We start from the raw sequence: 14,286 nt of genomic DNA, 5'->3' as shown, positions 1-14,286 counted from the left end.
GCTCATTCCTCACATGGGGCTTGGTCATCAGAGCAGGGCCTGGATAAGGGGTTCCCTGCTCACAGGCTGCTAACAAGGAAGGAAATAAAGGGAGGGAGCTTGTCCTGCACTGCTACTCCTCCCTCTTGTTCCTTCTACTCTCAGTGCTTCTACTTTCAGTGCTGCCACTGTAAACGTCTGAGAGATAATAAAGCCAGACTCTTCAGGCTGAGGTCCTGTGAGAAGCACGCACAATGCCCTGAAGCTCAGCACCTGAGGCTGGGTGTCACACAGCACTCTCGGCCACAGTCACACTTAACATCTTAGCAAGGAGAAAGGGCTGGATCCCACATACACAGCGGGTAGTTATTTCTGAATGCTGGAATTTGCAGCTGAAGGAATCAGCACCACTGCTTCCAGAGAAGCAAATGGGGGAAGCATTCCGTCTTTTTGTAGTCATTCTAACAGTAGACAGCGGAGTAGATTGTTTTCTGCTTTTGGTGAGAGTGCCACATATAATTCTGCTTGATTTTCAACAAACTGAGATGAGATAACCTTTTTCCTTGAAAAGCAGCTCCTCCTTGTAGCCACATTGGATGTAGTTTCTTCTTACTTCTGCCAGATGCTATTTGTCTGTTGTTTTGTTGTTTTTTTGTTTGTTTGTTTGTCTGCCCACACAGAAGTTGATTTTGCCCAGTGCAGGCCTGCAGTTCTGTAACTGCTCCGTAGTGAGATGTTTCCAGCCCTTGTTTTCAGGGCCAGCCTCTACCCTATTGCTGGCCTGGCCTTCTCTTCACTGTACTGCCTGCCCTCAGTTTTTGGGCTTCTGCTTTCCTGAGCTCTGCCTTGCCCTTTGCTCTTTGTACCAGCTTTGTGGTAGCATCCTAAATATCTTCTCCATACAGAATAATGAGTGTTTACAGCCATGTGTATGCACCTCTATGCTGTCTGCTACGGCTGTACCCTACCAGGATAAGCAAAACAGAAGAGCCACAGCCACCTGATCTGCAGCAAAAGCACCAAGAAAAGTGAAAGTGCAGCTCCAGGCAGGCCAAGGAAAAGTTGAGGCAGCAGAAGGCTGGCCAGCCTCGCCTCAGTCACCCTGCAGACTCAGTACAAAGCTGTCCTCCGCTACGAGCCTGGCAGTGTGATACCCCTGGGCTAGAGGGCTAGGGGTCGGGATGCAGGAGAAGCCCTGGCGAGGGTGCTGCTACGCCACGGGGTCTGGAGACGAGGAGAGGAGACGCAGCAAGACTTGGATGTGTGCAAGAGCAGCAGCACGGGCCTCTCTGCGCATCCTGTGGGCTCAGCCAGACACACGCATGCTGGCTCCGTGCCCTCAGGCTAACTCATGTCAAGCGCAAGCGCACGCACCCTGCCCTCAGCGCTCACCCCAAGCAGCGCCCACAGCTGAGCTGGGACCCAAGCACTACACCCATCCCAGTCCAAGGGGCCACAGGAACTGAACACAAAAAGCTGCCAGGAAAAGTGACTGTGTCCTGTGGTGTCTCCACGGTGGCATCTGGGTGCAACCCCTTTCACCAAATGGAGACCCAAAGCTTGGGGCTGGAAGCAGCCAGATTCTGCACCTGGGAAGGGGCAACCCTGGCTATACGTACAGACTGGGGGACGAGACGCTGGAGAGCAGCCCCAAAGAGAGGAATCCGCAGGTTTTGATTGACAGCAAGCTGTTAACCCAGGACAGTTGTCACAGCACCAAGCCTGACGGTGTTCAAGAAGTGTTAGGACAATGCTCTCAGACACACAGTCTGCTTTTATTTGATCTTTTTTTGGGGTAGTCCTTTGGGGACTAGGAGTTGCACTCAATGATCCTTGTGGGTCCCTTCCACCTCACATATTCTATGATAGAAACAGCCAGAGGCCACTCTCACCTTTTAGACTCACTGCAGCATACCGTATTCTTCTAGAAAGGCAACATCAATTAACCCCTGAATACCGATCTGCCCCTAAAACTCCTATGGAAAAGGGCCACACAATCCAATAACTAATTTATTCTTTAATCATTTAGATTACCTTCATAGAATCAGAGAATCTTGGGTTGGAAGGGATCATCCCCCTGGGGCGCAATAACCCCAAGCAGAACTACAGGCTGGGAGATGAGTGCTTGGAGAGCTGCCAGGCAGAGAAGGACCTGGGAGTGATGGTTGATAGTCGGCTGAGTATGAGCCAGCAGTGTGCTCAGGTGGCCAAGAAGGCCAACGGCATCCTGGCTTGTACCAGAAGCAGTGTGGCCAGCAGGGCTAGGGAGGTGATCGTCCCCCTGTACTTGGCTCTGGTGAGGCTGCTCCTCGAGTGCTGTGTTCAGTTTTGGGCCCCTCGCTACAAGAAGGACATGGAGGTGCTTGAGCGAGTCCAGAGAAGGGTAACAAAGCTGGTGAGGGGCCTGAAAAACAAGTCTTACGAGGAGCGGCTGAGGGAGCTGGGCTTGTTCAGCTTGGAGAAAAGGAGGCTCAGGGGCGACCTTATCGCTCTCTACAGGTACCTTAAAGGAGGCTGTAGCGAGGTGGGGGTTGGTCTGTTCTCCCGCGTGCCTGGTGGCAAGATGAGGGGGAATGGGCTAAAGTTGCGCCAGGGGAGGTTTAGGTTAGATGTTAGGAAGAACTTCTTTACCAAAAGGGTTGTTAGACATTGGAACGGGCTGCCCAGGGAAGTGGTGGAGTCACCATCCCTGCAGTCTTTAAAAGACGTTGAGATGTAGAGCTTAGGGATATGGTTTAGTGGAGGACTTGTTAGTGTTAGGTCAGAGGTTGGACTCGATGATCTTGAGGCCTCTTCCAACCTATGTGATTCTGTGATCTAATTCCCTCCCTCTTTGTCTTGCCATGGGCAGGGACACCTCCCATCAGACCAGGTTGCCCAAAGCCCCATCCAACCTGGCCTTGAATACTTCCAGAGACGGGGCATCCACAGCTTCTCTGGGCAACTCGTACCAGGGCCTCACGGCCCGCAGAGTAAAGAACGTCTTCCTTATATCTCATCTAAACCTACCCTCTGTTATGAGGTCTGCCCGGAGCCTGCTCTTCTCCACACTAAACGTTCCCAACTCCCTCAGCCTGCCTTTGTAGAAAGGGTACTCCGGATCCTTCATCATCTCTGTAGCCTCCTCTGGAGTCATTTGAATGCATCACTGTCCTTCTTTTCCTGGGGGGCCCCAGAGCTGAACGCAGCGCTCCAGGTGGGGTCTCACGAGAGCAGAGTGGAGGGGGACAATCACCTCCCCAGCCCTGCTGGCCACGCTGCTTTTGGTGCAGCCAGGATACGGTTGGCTTTCTGGGCTGCAAGCACACAGTGCTGCCTCATGGTGAGCTTCTCGTCAACCACCACCCCCAGGTCCTTCTCCTCTGGGCTGCTCCCAATCCATTCTCTGCCCAAGCTCTCTTTATCCTTGGCATTGCCCCAGCTCGGATGCAGGACCTCGCACTTAGCCTTGTGGAACCCCGTGATGTTCACACAGGCCCACCCTCCTGCCTGTCCAGGTCCCTCTGGATGGCATGCCTTCCCTACAGCGTGTCATCCCTTCCCACACAGCTCGGTGGCACTGGCAAACTAGCCGAGGGTGCACTCGATCCCACTGTCCGTGTCACCAACACAGATGTTAAACAGCGCCGGTGCCATATTTGCAAGCAGCACAAAGTGTATTTCCTCCTGGTCTGGACGGTATCACACAAGAGGCCTAAGCTTTGGAGGTCTCTTCAGATCTCCTGGATTGGCCTTAGGTGGAACACTTGGAGCTGGTTGACAGATGTGCCTTTTCTATACTTGACAACCTGCCTGTGCTTGTGGTCATCAGACAATATTTCTGTGGTGCTGGAGCGTGGGCAGGACTGGAGGGACTGTGTGGTGCAGCCTGAGAGGCAGGCCCGAGCTGTGATCGAACGGACCCTCCTGCTGTATGTGCTTGAAGACACATGGCGTAGCCAAGGTGACCGGGACGGGGCCCTGGGAAGGCACAGCCAGGGACCCCACACTGCTGGGAAACACCAGTGCCACGGACAAGACAAAAGTTGGGGGGCATGGAGTGGACACGAGCATTGCGGGAGGCTCAGAATTTGGGGCCAGAGAGCTGCCGAGGTGAGGATGGGCCATTGGGATACTTCCTACGGGTGGCTGGTGGCGTCTCCAAGCGATGGACTGTGACGTCTGTGAGCAATGGATTGTGACTGCGTGGCCCTGGCTGCTCATATGCGGGCGCAGAGTCCCACCGCGCCGGCTAGTGCCCGCACTCCGGCTGAGCGGTTGCGTGAGGTCTGGAGTGAGGAGCGAGGTTGGCCTTGGTGCTGGTGTCGTGCCCTGGGAGTTGCTGCAGCAGCTCTCAGTGCCCTTCCCAGAGCCATCAGAGCTTCTTCCACGGCCCTGCGTCGTTCGGGCCGTCGGGAGACCCAGGAGGAGCGCTCGCAGCGGCAGAGGTAAGCGCGGTGGGGACACCTTGCCCTGGGCCCTGGGCAGCTGGAAGGGTTTCCTCCTCTGGGGACCTGCACAGCTCTTGCAGCTGCCCCCACACCAGCCGATGACCGTGGCCTCTTCTCTGCCTTTTGCAGCGTGACAGCTGCTGGTGCAGCAGCAGTGAGGAGGAGCAGCCCCTCATCCCCTGCTCCACGCAGCCCACTGCAGCAGCTGGAGAGCATGGCCACGGCGCTGGAGAGCCGCTGCCCCATTTGCCTTGACACCTGGGACAACGCGGGCTACGTGATGCCATGTCTCCACCAGTTCTGCTTCCGATGCATCCAGCAGTGGGTGGAGAGCAAGCCCGAGTGCCCCCTCTGCAAGAGGAGGGTCAGCTCCATCGTGCACTCGGTGCGGGCAGACAATGAATTTGAGGAGCTCATCATCCCAGCGCCGGCAGAAGCGTCTGTCATCACCCAGCCGGCTGGGAGAGCTCGTGGCCGCGCAGCCACCACCAACCCCCGTCACCACCCTGCAGCATCTCCGCCATCAGCTGCAGGGCCGGCTCTTGTGGGAGGCCTCCAGCCTGAAGTTTGGGCCTCCCTTTTCCGAGACCACCCAACGCTGATCCATCCCGTGCTGCCCTGGCTGCGCCAGGAGCTGAGGCGCATCCATGGGGCTGACCACGCGGAGGCGCAATTGGTAGAAGACCTCCTCACCTCCGCCGTGGGCCTCCTGGGGCTGGATGAAGATCGCCTGGTGCAGCTGCTGCAGCTTTCCATGCCGGAGCACGCAGCCACCTTTGTGCACCGGCTCATCGGCATCACCGTGCAGCGGTGCAGCTGGGTGGCCCACCGCCTGCTGGGCCTGGAGGGCTCCCGTGCTGCCATGGGACAGGCAGGCAGCCCCGCAGCTGGCCCCAGGCCTTCTGCCTCCCGAGAGGGGCCTCCTGGTCCTGGTCCAGAGCCCTCCAACAACGCTGCTCGAGGCAGCACAGACGAACTCGCGGGCAGCTCCAGCGCTGCCCTTCAAGGGAGTCGCGGCCAGCCCCCCTCCAGCCCAGTTCCTGTCCCCAGGAACCAAGAAGCGCCCCAGGAGGCTGTGCCCGGAGCCTCCACAGCAGACCAGGGCAGGGACCATCCCCAAAGGGGGCCCCGGCGAGCCCCGAAGAGGAGGGCCCCCACCTCCCAGGCCTCTTCTCCAGCAGCCAAGAAGAGGCCACCCCGCCGGCAACACTAGGGCAGCGCCCCAGGTGCTGGCCACAAGAGGGCCGGGCCAGCGGGTGGGGTACACGGAAGGCCCTCAGGAAATACATCTATACAATGTAGAAAATAAATCATATTTATATAAAGTCTCAGTGTAGCTAACAATGTATTTGGTGTCGCCATCCCCAGCCCTACTGCCATCTCCCCCTCTTCCTGCTGCTGTGCCCACCGCCTCCTGGCGTGCCCGCTGTGAGGTCTGGTGGGGTTGGGGCACGGCGATGCCGCCCTTGGCCAGGAGGGCTGGGGTGTTCGTCTCGGTGCTCCCCTCCCCTCCCCAGGTGCCCGGCCCCACTGCTGTGCTCCCCCTGACAGCGCGTGCTGCCCAGCCGCAGGCCTGCAGCTCTGCAGCTGCTCCCAGCGGGAGGTTTGGTGCCAGGGGGTGCCTGGGTTCAACAAGTCCAAGCACCAGGTGCTGCACCTGTGTTGGAGCAATACCAGACACGAGAGGAACTCCCTGACAGCAGCCCTGTGGAGAGGGATTTGGGGGTTCTGTTGGATGAGCAGCTCGACATGAGCCAGCAGGGCGTGCTTGCGGCCCAGAAGACCAGCTGCCTCCTGGGCTACATCAAAAGCAGCGTGGCCAGCAGGGGAGGGAGGGGATTGCCCCCCTCTGCTCTGCCTTTGTGAGGCCTCACTGGAAGTGCTGCAGGGAGGTTTGCAGCACTCTCAGTGGAGAGTTGCACCAGAGGTGTTTTAGGTTGGACATTAGGAAGAACTTCTTTAGTGAGAGGGATGTTAGGCATTGGAACGGGCTGACCAGGGAAGTGGTGGAGTCACCATCCCTGGAGGTCTTTAAAAAATGTTTGGATGTAGAGCTTATGATTTCGTGGAGGACTTGTTAGTGTTAGGTCAGAGGTTGGACTAGGTCATCTTGGAGGTCTCTTCCAACCTAGACAATTCCGTGATTCTCTGATTCTCTGATTCTGTGATTTGCTCATATGCTTTTAATTCTTGCCCTTTTCTCATTAATCTACAACTCTGTTTTATAGTCTGAATACACTGTATGTTTCTTCTGCATATGCCAGGTATTATTCCTCTGTTATCTTTTTCCATCCTGAAAGCATGTTTTTGCCAGCTCCAGGCTTGTATCTCTGCTGCTGGGATCTGGGAAGATATTTCTAGCTTTGGGGTTCAAAACACCATAAAAACCTGAATATGCACATGTATTTGCATGTGTAAGTAGCTGTGACCCATTTCATCTCAGTGAAACCCAGGGATGTATACTTCTACGGAATTTGGATAAGCTTCCAATTACTTTCCCCTGTAAAATATCCCACGTTGCCCTTCTGCTTTGATATTTTCACAGCAGACTTCATTAGGAAAGAACTTCTGATTGCAGTTTTTATTGTACAATTCCAGCTGAGTGTCATCCTGCATGCAGTCCACACGTCTCTATCAATACTTCCAGCTTGAATCTAAGCTTTTAATGCCCATGTATTGATAGGAGAAAACCTTCATTTTTTAGGATTGAAGTTAAAATGGATTATCATTCATGCCACTTTGTGACATTTTTGCACATTTTCCAGCATGTTGCATTCCTCAGGACCCTGAGTTGTGTTTTCGATACAGTACGATCTCTGCTTGTGCAACACGACCGTGGACACTGACAAGGTAATATACCTCACCTCGGTATAACAGTATTGCAGTACCAGTACATGTTCCAGGCCTTTTTACTGCAAATTTGCAGAGCATTCTTTCAGCTCTGGCATCCTAGATGCTATGCCTAGAAGGCTGCTGTCTAGAGGGAGATGTTGTCTGTCTCTTCCCTTTGCCAGTACTGGTCTAGTTTGGATGACTTGGCTCAATGGTACAGGTGTTCCCCCAACACACAATATTCAAGAGAGTTTTGTAAAGTTAGTCATCATCCTGAATTTCACTTGCAAAGTGAGCATTCTTCCACTTGAACATCAGAAGTCTATTTTTTACAAGTATCAGTTTTCAAGATCAGAACTTATGCAATGTCTGTATGCATATCTTTAAAATAAAGTCCCTGAACAAACAAGAAGGAACCAAAGAGATGTGTGACATGTTACCTGAGCTGCTCAGAATGAAACACCAACTTTTGCCATGCAGGCATCATGTGCTTCAATTTTTACAATGCTGTGCAGAAAAAACTTGATGAGTATCTACTGCAGATCGCAACAGTGTGAATGCATCCCCCTCCCATCCTCATCACCACCACACACACAATGTGGAGTTGCTATTGATTAGAAATGTCATCTTTATTCCTTAAGGTAATTTAATCCATGTGTAGTTTTGTTTTAGACTTGCTTTCAAAATTCTCCAGGCATGAGTGCTTTAAAACATGTCTATATAATCCAGAAATGGTCGGCTTAACGTTCAGATTTTTAGAAATATAAACTGATTTTTTTTTTTATACAGCAGATTTCTGACAGTATGGCAAGTCTTTCAAATGAAATATTAAAGAGGACTATGATGTAATTAGCTAACATTTGTTTCATCGAGTGTGTCCCCTTTGGTACACAGCTAGCTCTGTCAAAAGAGCCAAACAGTCCAGTCTGAGTCAAAAGCTCAGTAAAATCTAACTATTCCCTCTCTTGCCCAAAGGATCCTTCCAACTACAATTTTTATCTTTGTTAATTTGTCAAAGAGCCACAGCTGTTCTTCAGGTGTCAAAAATATATAAATAGAAGCACTTAGAAGTGTCCACTTATTGCAAAGAGATAGAATCAAAAACTGAGAGCAGGTTAAGTAGAAGGATATATTGGCTCAAAGCAGCATGGCGTTAAGATTGCTTTGGGTACCCAAATCTCTGTGGCAGCTTGCTGCTTAGCTATATACCACAACAAACACAGCTTCCTTAGGTGTTGGGGCAGACATTCTGTAAATACTTTGAAAGTCACACTGAACATAATTCTCTCAAAGGTATTAGGTACCCAGCAAGCTTGAACTTAGATTGATTGCAGAATACAGAGCTGCTTGCAAAATGAAGACCTATTCCAGAGCTTAAAAAATATTTAAAATGATGTTATGATATTCTCAGAAGAATAGTCACTTAAAAGAGAACCACATTCCACTACTATCTAGTGTTCTAAAACTGCATTCATTCCCAATGATCTTTTGGCCATGTCTGTTTATTAAATACAATACAATAGAGTGTAGGGTTTTATATACAATCACCAAGTCTCTCCATTCAAAAAGTTCAATAAACTAGCCTCTTTTCTCAAATTCCCTGTCCATAGTAAAGCAATGCACACTTTTAGTAAGAACAAGCAGGCTGTTACATTTGTGATTACACTAAAGTAAAGGTGCACAGGTTAATATTTATTGAGTTCCTTAGTGTCTGATTTTAGAAAAATTAAGGGGTAGTAAAATAAATATTTATAACTTTCAGATGCTTCAATGCCTGTATGTGTATCTGCTTTGTAGGAGCAAGCATTTAAACAGACAGCCAAAAATGATCCCTTAAGTGCTCAGTCTTTTCTTATATTGATTACATATACAGGCTGGTAATCCTTTCTGAAAGCCTGTACATTTCAAATAATGCTTTGGCAAAGTGACTCTGTTCCCCTGCTAAAAGTCTTCTGAATCTGCTGAAAGTCTGAGGAAATAGAGCTGAGAAAAGTAATTTTAAACCAGAATTCTGAAGAGGCTTGAAAAGGATCAAGCACTCAGGATCTAGTTAACTGAATCACAGTGATATTCATGACTGCTTCAGACTTTCTGAATGTCCTGACTTTATGTTTTTCTGGGCATTGCTGCAGAGCTAAGTAACACACCTTAACCTGTTGGTTGTCTGTTGTGAGAGGCATGCTGACACTACCCAGGCGTTGCGTGCATTCACCCAAACCACTTCCCAGCCAGTATAGCAGGCATGAGAGAGGGGACTCACCACCCTCCCTTCTGCTTCCTTCTGGATCTATAATCCGTACACTCCCTTTTCATGACTGGAGACTTCTGGGCAGTCCAGGTACCCAGCAGGTGAAATACTTGTCAGCTCTGACTTGCCCCTCAAAAGCAGATCAAACTGCCTGGCATCAGCAGCTTCAAGAATGATTTCCCTGGAAAGCTGCTTAGATTACAAAATCAAATACCACATTGTCTTGGTTTCAGTTAGAACAGAACTAATTTTCTTCCTAATAGCTGGTGGAATGCTGTGTTTTGGCTTAGGATGAGAAGAGTGCTGATAACACCCCGATGTTTTAATTGTTGCAGAGCAGTGCTTATACCAAGCCAAGGACATCTCAGCCTTTTGCTCTGTCCTGCCAGCGGGCAGGCTGGGGGTGCAGTAAGAGCTGGGAGGGGACAGACCCAGGACAGGTGACCCAAACTAGCCAAAGGGCTATTCCATACCATCTGACGTCATGTTAAACAATATATAGGGGTAGCTAGCCGGGGGGAGGGGGCCGGACTGCTCAGGGTTAGGCTGGGCATCGGTCAGCGAGTGGTGAGCAATTGCATTGTGCATCACTTGTTTGTACATATTATTATTACTTTCCTATTATCACCATTGTATTATTATTATTATTATTATTATTGTTATTGTTATTATTATTTTGTTATTATTATTTTGTTATTAGTATTTTCCTGTCTTATTAAACTGTCTTTATCTCAGCTCATGGGCTTCACTTTCCATTTCTCTCCCCCGTCCCAGAGAGGGAGGGGGGAGGGTGAGCGAACGGCTGCGTGGTATTTAGCTGCCGGCCGGGTTAAACCACGACACAGATGGAGCTCAAATTAAGGGTTTTGTAACTTGTTGAAAGCAGGTAGCAGTTAAAGAAGGGGCTGCAGGAGAAATGCAATAAAAATCCTCATGACTCAGCCCTACATAGTTTGAGACAACATATAAATATTTCTCTCCACTTCAGGTACTGAAGATGGCAAGATTCTTTGTCATGCCCAGTTTCAACTGTACCACCACATGGCTTCATCAAGAGAATCAAGTAGCCATACACCCTTCTAGTCCTTCAGTTGTAACTCAAACCTTCCGCCAACATAACAAAAAATTAGCAGCAACTCTTTTAGAAGTAAATCTGAATGCCTTGCTAATAATCTTCAGAAACAGATAACAGTTCCCTAAGGCCAGAGAGATATAGCGTGAGATGTTGGTGTTAAAGTTCCTGAAAGTGCTGTACTATGTTTTTGTCTCTCTTGCTTTCAGCATGGCACTTCAGAAATCAAAGGCATAAAGATGACTGGATAATCAATGAACACTGCCCTACATGCTGTCAGGCATCTGAAAGCACTTGTAGTGCTTTTACAGGTCCTTTGAAATGACTCTGTTGTCACTTTGTTTTGTCAATTTTCTGGTTCTTCTAAAACCGAAGTGTGAGGCTTGTTAGAATGTATTCGTGAACGAGATGGTAACCTTACTGCCATCCAGCGGCCGCTGGATGTTAAAAAAAAAAAAAAAAGGAAAACTGCACAAAGCTCATCTACTTGTTCTAGTTTCCCAGCTCTCTATCCAAACGCATGAAAGGCAGTCTGCCTGTGACAGAGATGAACAGAGCTGCCATTACTTAGTGCCAGCATAAGATCAGAGGGATCCCCCTCTTCATGGGATCAGAGGGGAATATGGATAAAGCCCTTCACACACTGTATTCATAATTTTCATAGTAAGTGCATGCAAAACAATGTTTGGGATCTGACTTAATGGGCAGGAATTGCAGGAATATGTTTTTAATTGCATCTTCCCTGGGCTACAGAAGATGCTGTCCAAACATGAGAAGTTTGTTAGAATCTAGCTAATCAAGCATGAGCTCAGATTTCTGGCTAGCCTTACTCAAATGTTTACATCAGTGCTCAGAGGTATTTTCATCTGGTGAGCCACTGAAATGCAGCCACCATGGAGCTTTACCAGCCATTATTGCACTTCCCAGAATAAAACTGTGAGGAAGCTAAGGTGAGGTAGTTTATCCTGTTGAAAATTAATAATTTAGTAAAACACAATTACTCAAAGTAATCACATAAAAGATACTGTTCAGGAATTGTGTTTACCAGACTAGGACTAGAGAAGTGTTCACCTCTAGACTGCCTGCTCACAGGAGAGCCACAGCCCAGTGAGCCATCTCATCTTCCCTACAGCTCAAGGAAAGGATGCCAAGACCTTCCCTGCCTCCTCTACCTTGACATGGACTGCTCGGAGGGATGACCCAAAACCAGCATGACAGCTGTATTGACAGGAACTTTTCTGGTCTAGAAGGCTGCATTAATGCTTCTTTTAAAAATGTATGCTTTAGCTGTGGGTTCATTTAGGAGATTTCAAGTTATTTAGTATGGCCTTTTGCATCAAAAGAGAGTGAACTGTGACCAAAATTGCATTGTTTTGCTATGGTTTCTTTGGAAGGCAGTGTCAAAACTTTGTATTTCCTAAGATTATTATAGGGCTGATTTACAACCACAAAAGCTATTGCATCCTTTTAGGCAACAATCAAAGATAAAGGACAAAAACTTCGCCTCATATGTTGTGCCACAGCACTTGCTTAATGCAGTGAGCAAATCAGACAGTGCTGGCAATCAGTAACTTAAAATTGCGAGCCTCAGCAATCAAGCAACTGATAGTCAGAAGAAGCTGACCAAGCACAGCTTGAAAGAATAGTTGTTTACCAGCAGGTTAATTTAAATTATACTGTTGTCCAAATATTGAGGAATAAAATTTAATTTTACAGGTTCACACTCTTCTGCAGCCTGAGCTGATCACATATCCCAGTAATAACATTTGACACTACACTTACTAAGGAGCCAAAGCTATGCTTTCCTGGTATGAATAGATTTGAAAATTTTTCCAGACTTATTAAAACACATGGAAGTAAACAAAGAGGAGAGGAGGAGGCAAAATGTTTCTAATTTTATTTTGTCTTTATTAGAGGTGCCAGAATCAGGTTTGGGTTTTTTGATTGTTTTTTTGTTTGTTTGTTGGTTGGTTATTTCATTTTTGTTTTTGTTTTCCCCTTAACTGCAGATGGAGACACAGAAACAGCTGAAGAGTGGTAACATTCTGATTTTAAGATTGAACTACCAGAAAGCAGGAATTACTCTGGATATGTGGCAGGCACAGACATTATTGTACTCCAGTCAGCTACTAGTCACTTGATAACAGTTGTATAACCAATCGAAGTTATTTTTAGCAAGAAAGAAATGCATGCTGCTGTTAACATTGCCAATGAACAATAGACTTTTCCTTCTTATTTATTATTTAATACCTCCATTCCCAAGACTTAACTTACCCATCCTTCTCTGATGTTAAAGTCACTTGAGACCTCCATCTTCTATAGCCCTACAATTCAAGGATTAATTTAAGGATAATCTCACGAGATTATCCAATTAGCACTCTGTGTGTGAAATGTGGGGATTGTTCTGTGGTATTCTCCTTCCCAACTAAAGCCTGCTGCATACTTACCTCCTGTCTTTTGCTTCAGCTTTGGTGATAGCTGATACTCAGAAGCTGCTGCAAACCTGTAGGGAAAAAGTTCAATGACTTTTGAGCTGAAACGTAGAACCTCTTACAGGTTCCTTCCTGCCTGCCAGCACTTCAGTTACACATGTCCTTGTGGTACTCTGCCTGAGCTGACCAGACAGTGCTCAACCATAGTTATTCCTTTCACAGCTCATGTTTTTTACCTGCCTACCTCTTTGCGGTCTTTTGAGGGATTTGTGTACTTAGCCGTATCCAACCTAGGCAAATGCGAGGTATCTCAGACACCTATACAAAGCTGCCACCCCCCCACACACCCCTTTTTAGGCAAGGATTTATGTCTCTTACCAGTCTCAAAAGACCATATTCAGGGGTATTTTGATTCTGGGGAAAGGATCTGTTCGAAACTCTTTATGAGTTTGGGCTTCTGCTATCAGCTCTTTCTGGCTGAACTTCTGAAGTTCCTTGCTCAACATAAAGATGAACTTATCCTAGTTAAGGATTCTCCTGCCAATGTTATTTAATATTGCTCTAAATAGCATCCCCTTCCCCTTGCCAAGTTCTTCTCCATGACATCATCTTGGAGAGTATGCTATGTATCCTGCACTTTCATTTTCCTTTCCATTTCCTCTACCAGAAAACCACTGCCTGAAGAGATAATATCTTAAAATAAAGTATTCTGGATGTATCTTTGGGCAAGAATTTGAAGCTGTTTACTTTATTTTCATTTATTTTAACACTTGTTTAGCATATAAACATTTATTTTAAATGTTACAGGGAAGTTAAAGGCTGATGGGTGTCTATGCTGTAGATATCTGTCGTAGTTTTCTGACATGACAGTGGATGGTGTTCTCCACCAAAACTAGGAATAACATACTGAGTTAGCCACTAAACGGATAAGGACCTATCTGACAGCTTTCAAAACATAACTGTAAAGAGAAACTCAGTGGGACAAGAACAACTCCCATGCTCTTAAGTGTGTACCCAATGAAATGAAAGAAGACAGCTATTATTGGGAAGAAATCAAGCAGTACATGGCACTTGCATCTAGTGGACAGGGTTAAAAGGAGATCCTATAACTAGAAGTGAAGCTGGAGAAATTCAGACTTTAGATTATGAGCACATTTTCATCTGTGATGATAGCTGATCACTAAAGTGTTATGATGAATGCCTAACCAATAGCATTCTCTTATTTCAGGCATCCTAAAATACACCAGCTCAGGATGCAAGAGCAGGGAAGTCATATAGCCTACCTTCTCTGGG

This window comes from Anas acuta, chromosome Z (assembly GCF_963932015.1).
Source record: "Anas acuta chromosome Z, bAnaAcu1.1, whole genome shotgun sequence".
Classification (NCBI taxonomy): domain Eukaryota; kingdom Metazoa; phylum Chordata; class Aves; order Anseriformes; family Anatidae; genus Anas; species Anas acuta.
The sequence above is the reverse complement of the archived record's forward strand: the minus strand, read 5'-3'. Positions refer to the sequence as shown.